Source organism: Sphaeramia orbicularis, chromosome 9 (genome assembly GCF_902148855.1).
Source record: "Sphaeramia orbicularis chromosome 9, fSphaOr1.1, whole genome shotgun sequence".
Taxonomy (NCBI): Eukaryota; Metazoa; Chordata; class Actinopteri; order Kurtiformes; family Apogonidae; genus Sphaeramia; species Sphaeramia orbicularis.
The window spans coordinates 51,988,234-51,994,233 of record NC_043965.1 but is presented as its reverse complement, the minus strand read 5'-3'; positions in this window follow the sequence as shown (position 1 = coordinate 51,994,233).

Genomic DNA, 6,000 nt, shown 5'->3' with positions numbered 1-6,000 from the left:
ATCCTCTCACATTTTTAAACTCATTGCGGTGTGCAAATCAGAGGCTTACTCATTGGTCATTGTGTCTCTAATATTACTCTCTGGATATAAGGCATGTTAAAGGGAAGGACAACCCGGTGGCTGACGCTCTGTCTTGTGCTCCTGTTTGAGTTTTTTTCTCCACTGCTGTACTCTTTTCTCTCTCTTAATTTGCTTCCAGGTACCAGTTGCTGGGAGGGATGACAGTCATGCCAGTGATGTAGAAAAATAAGAGATGATGGTGTTTTTCCTCACATTAGTTAAATAGTGGGTATTGGGTAATGTAATATTTAAAATTCCCATTCTTAGTGACTTATTGTGGCTGGTTGATCCGCAGGGTTCCTAGTCGGACCCTGTTTTGATGGGAGGGGGTGTGACGGCCCCAGGGCCTCTGTGCTGCCTGTCTGTGCTGTCTGTGTCTGTGTGTTTGTGAATGTGTTACCTTTTCCCCTGCAGTAGCTGCGTCAGTGTGTGTGAGGCAGAGCCTGGGAATCGGGAACACCTGTGGCCGTTGGTTCACAGTCTATAAAGGATGGCTGTCCAGACTGCTCTCTCTCTCTCTGCCACCGGCTGGATGCTCAGCCCGAGCCACCTTTGTTTTTTTTATTGTACTTTGTGTTGTCATTATGATTTCGTTTGCACTTATTCCTTACTTTGTAAAATAAATCACACATTTAGCCTTGATCCTCTGTCCTCCGTTTAATTGTTTTGTTGTGGTCACTGAGCCAGACCATAACAATGTATTAAAGGACTTATAACCATTATACTGTAGTTCATTTACAGACCATGTTCCTGGTTGGACTTTTAAGAAACAATACTGAAACAAACCAACAAAAAGAAAAAACAAACAAACAGTACAATAAAACAGCATTAAAATCAATAAAGACTAAACATATAACAGTATACATGCGTGCTGACAGGGGCCTAAAATCAGTCAAGAGTTTAATGACAGATTAGATCAATATTGGTTGTGATTCAGTGTTCACACATTTGATCATACTCATTCAAATTCATGGAAAACATTGATCAGATCTTGTTGTTGTGTGTGTTTTATATGTGACATCATCATCATGTTTAAATGTGATAATTGAGTGTCTTATACTCCCCACTGATTGGACGGATGATCCTGTTGAAGGGTGGTGGAAAAGGTGGAAGACGAGGAACCAAGTCATGGACTGGGCCAGTATTGTCCTGTGGAAGATGAGGATAAAGATGTGCACTCTGTACAACATGAGGACCATTATCATCTCATTGTTTTGTCCAGTCCAACCTGGAAACATCCTCTTGTCTTTGTGTTGTTTTTGTCTTATCGTTACTCTTTTCTATCTGCTTAATAAAGCCACTAGCAAGAATACACATATCAAAGTGCAGAAAGACAGAAACATTCAGTGTGAACAGGAAATATAAAAGAGAATCCTCTATATTATTCAATCTGTACATATATACAAATTATTTACATATTTCCATACAGTTGTACAGTATAGCTGTATATTCTCTTTGCATGCACATTTTTGTAATCACTGATTTGTAAATTACCTTCAAACTCATATTTCTTCTTCCCATCTTTCAAGATTTTCAAAGATGAGTAAAATTTGGCCATAAATATTGTATCACCGGTCCCCCTCTTAGCTTTCTTGTTCAAAACACCCCTGATGTTGTCCAAACACCCCCTGGGTGGGCGATACTATCCTCACTGAAAAACCCTACTCTACACCTTACAGGCCCAGACTGGCTAATCAGGAGGACCGGGACAATTCCCGGTGGACTGGTATAATATTTAGGCCGCAAGGGCTGGAGTTCACTTTAAAATAAATAAATAAATAAATAAATAAATATATTAAAAAAAATTTTGGGGGGGGGGGGGGGGGGTCAGCCATAGCACTGGGTTGATCATGTAAACCGCAACCGCTGTACCTGGGCCGCCACCCCTCTACTAGCAAGCAGACACAGATGCACCGTGACCTGACGTCATATATCCTTGCATACGGTTAGTAGCTCTGTACTGTAGCTGTGGAGCATATATGATCTGTGCTCTGTAGGCTGTCAATGGTCAGCTGTGTTTGCTGTTTGAAACATGGATAATAGAAAGAGCAAGGGTGGTGCGGAGAAGGCAAGAATTAAAAAGAGGAAAGCTCTTGAAGCAAACGCAGCCAAATATGCCAAAATCTGCAACTTTTTCACAAAAATGACCTCCGGTTGGAAACACCTAATGAGGACGATGAAATGGGTAAACCACCTTTAAAGTTAGTTACTTATCGAGTCAATGAATTGTGTGGCATTGTGGCGTGGAACATAACGTTATGCAATTGAAATAATAGTATGATGCGACGCCACAGAACTGGGAAACTTTGTCTTGTAGCTCCTCAGAGTCAGAAAGCAGATCCAGCACCAGACACCAGCCATGAGCCCACAAGTCCAGAGTGGGCAGGTAGGACTGCTCAGAGAGGGAAGATTATTAGAATAAATAGACTACAATGAAGAGTATGGTGTAGGCCTGTTCAATATGAAAGGTGCTCTGAGATGCTAGATGATTCAGCACTACATGAATGAAACTGACACCAAGGTTTTGAAAATAGAAGATTTGTACTGAGAATTTTGACAATTTTTAAAATGTGCTTTAGTGTCAGAAGCAGAGCCAGGAGCCAGTAGTGATGAGGGGATCGCTCCTGTCAGTATGGAAGGAAAAGGTGAGCTGTTGGAACAGGCTGTGTGAACAAGCATTAGTTCCACTAAAACCACTTTCTAGACCCAAACGATAGTACTGACCTATTTTAATTTTTATCATTAAAAGTGAGACAGTAAATACACAAAGCCCACAACTGAAAAGCAATAGCATAAAGTAATATCAAATAAGCCTGCATATTTTGCCAATGTAAATATCTTAATTGGTTCAGTAAGTCAAAATGTCTGTAGATATTATTTTTTATTGTGATATAGGTGCAGGTGAGTCTAAGGAAACTGGAGGAAGTGTGAAAGGGAGAGCAGAGTCTACTGATGACATAGGAGCAGTTCAGCAGCACAACCCTGAACCACTAGGCACAAATGAGACAGATGAAGATGAGTCTGTTGTTAGCTTTGATTACTTTGCTCGCCCTCAGTCACAGGATATACAGACAGTTTTTTCTTATCATCCTCATCAAACCCCTAATATAACTATACCAAAAGTTTTCAATAGCAAAGATGGAACAAACCACAAGTAAGTTGTGATGGAAATCTTTTGTTGCAGAAGATACTAAAATGATAGAGTTATTAGAAATTGCAGCAGGCTTTATTTTTTGTTTTATTTTTTTATTTAATATTTTTATATATTCTTTTATTTCATTTCAAACATTTTAAAGGTTTGAAAAATGTTAACACTTATAAGAACAAAAATATAGATTCTGTTATTGTTGTGTTGTGAGGAATAATAATGTTGGAGATGTCAACGTGCACTCGCTGATGAAATAAATCCACATTGTGGAGCAACCTTTACGTGCACTGAATTGGAAATATTTTAGAAAATACACTGAATTACAAGGCTTTGTAGAACAGTGTGCAGACCTAACATGTAAGGTTATAATTCCATGATTTGAATAATAATTGGTCGTGATCTAAAGTGGGCCGGTCTGAGGCATGAAACTCCAGGGCTGAAAATGAGTCTCAGTCCGGCCCTGGTGTCATACCCATACCAAACTGTGATTTTTGTAAATTGGTACACATGTGCCAGTTTTCTTGTACTTTCTGTGCATGTTTAGTCCCTAAAAACAAAAACAAATAATGATAATAAATGGAACTGAAACAATAGGACCTTCAAGGCTGATTCTCTGCATGCTCAGCGCCTAATGATCATAATAACAATAAAAAAAAAAAATAATAATAATAATAAAAATAATAATATGAATAATAATGAACAATAATGAGCAGAAACAACAGGGCCTGTTCTTGGCACATTCATGGTCAATTGATTAACTAACTTTCAAAACTGTCCAAATCATTTTACACTTGTGGATGAGTTAAAGGGGTCATATTTAGCTAAACCCACTGTCATTAGTCTTTGGTACATTCATTTGTGTATTTGAACCCTAATAGGACATAAAGTTTGAATTTGAACCCTCCAGGTGCTGCCAAGCTATCTTCATATTCATTTTGGCAAAAATCAAGTGGATTTCTACAACCCCTTTTAATTCCTGCTTAATTTGTTATGTAAAATAACTAGTTACATCACAACATTTGCACATATAAGGTTAAGACTTCTGACAAACATTTCTCCGAGTACGCCATAATTGTTTGTCTGCAGCTGCAGTTGTAGTCCATACTGAAAATATGTCCAAACTTGTCGATTACCAAAATATTCAGTTGTTGGTTGAACAGGGCAGAGCAGCACAGCCAACAGCCAGGAGGGGGTGGGGCATGCAGTGGCTCGTTTGTATTTAAAGGGGCCTTACTCAGAAATAGGGTTGAAAATGGGCCTGTGGAGTTGAGTTAATGAAGAATTGAGACCCAAGCATAGCATTTACAGTTTATGTAGACCACAGGGAAATATTTTAAAATGCATAATTCCATTTTAAAAAAGCTAAATATTACTCCTTTAAGACATCATTTATTTAAGGGTTATTGTTCCATCCAAAAAGTTAAAATGATCAGTGAGGTGTCTCAGAGGCAGAGGCCTTAACACTATCAGTGTTTCCAACTCCTCGGTGGAGAAAATAACTATTGTCTAGAAGTTGCTAAATGACATCATCACTTAATTTGCATAATTGTAAATGTGCATGTAATTGTAATGAATAATGTAAGGGAGAGGAATAACACTGTAGGAGAGACAAAAAGTTAGTATAAAAACACCCTAAATATGTTTAGAACTAAAGATGTACCATACTCTGTCAAAGTTTTTTTTTTTTTAATGCCCCAGTTCCCACCCTCATCCTTCATTGGGGGGACCGGCTACTGAGTTACTTAGGTTAGTTATTTGTTTGTTCATTTAGTGTTTAGCTTAATTTTCTGCATTTGGTTTGGTTTTTAACCTCGTTTTACTTAACAAGTCACAGCAAAACATGAACATTTTTTACCAGAACATTTTAAAGTTGCAAAAAGTTTCCAAACAAATTTCAAAAGTTGTTAAATTTGTTGCTAGGTGCTTTTTGAAAAAACAAAACAAAACAAAAAAGGTAGGGTAGTGGGAAAAGTTTGTATTTCTTATTTCTTTTATTTTTATTCTTATTGATTTTTATAGGCTAACTGTTACAAGATAAAGAAATAAGACAAAGAATGCATAATAGGAGAAATTAAAACAAGATCATAGAGATACATGAAAACATGAATAAAAATTAATAAATAAACATAATAAATAAATGAATGAAAGAGCTATTACAGACCATTAGACTTGAAACGCTTAGATTTTCCCTCGATGGCTCCTTAAAGTCATTTGAAAAAATGTGGAGACCTCTCAAATTAATTTGAAACCTTGACATCTCTGCCTGATTGTGATGACTGAGCCCCCCCACCCCCTTTATTTTATTTTATTTATTTTTCTTTCTCTTTTATTTTAGCTACTTATTTTTCTTAATCAGACAATTGTCGTATGTATTCTGTACTGATCACATGCCGATATTGGGTTTACATTAAGAATTGTCTTCTTTCGGGTAGGGTGGGATTGTGGGAGGGATAAAAAGAAAAATGAATGAATGGAAGTCCTTTCTATCCCATTGCATTGTCATGCTGTTGGCTGTGAAATTGCTTCCAATAAAGAAAGTTAATTTAAAATAAATAAACAAATAAATGAATACAAAGAGGATGAAAGAAAGGATAAAAGTTAATTTAAAATAAATAAACAAATAAATGAATACAAAAGAGGATGAAAGAAAGGATAAAAGTCACCTCGGCACATAAATAAAAGCAGTAAAAATGACTATAACAAAAGTTAGTAAATGTGAATGAATGCAGTTTATATGGAGATGAAAACTTGTACAAGTCATAGAAACAGAATCTCAGTATGATGCTAAAGTG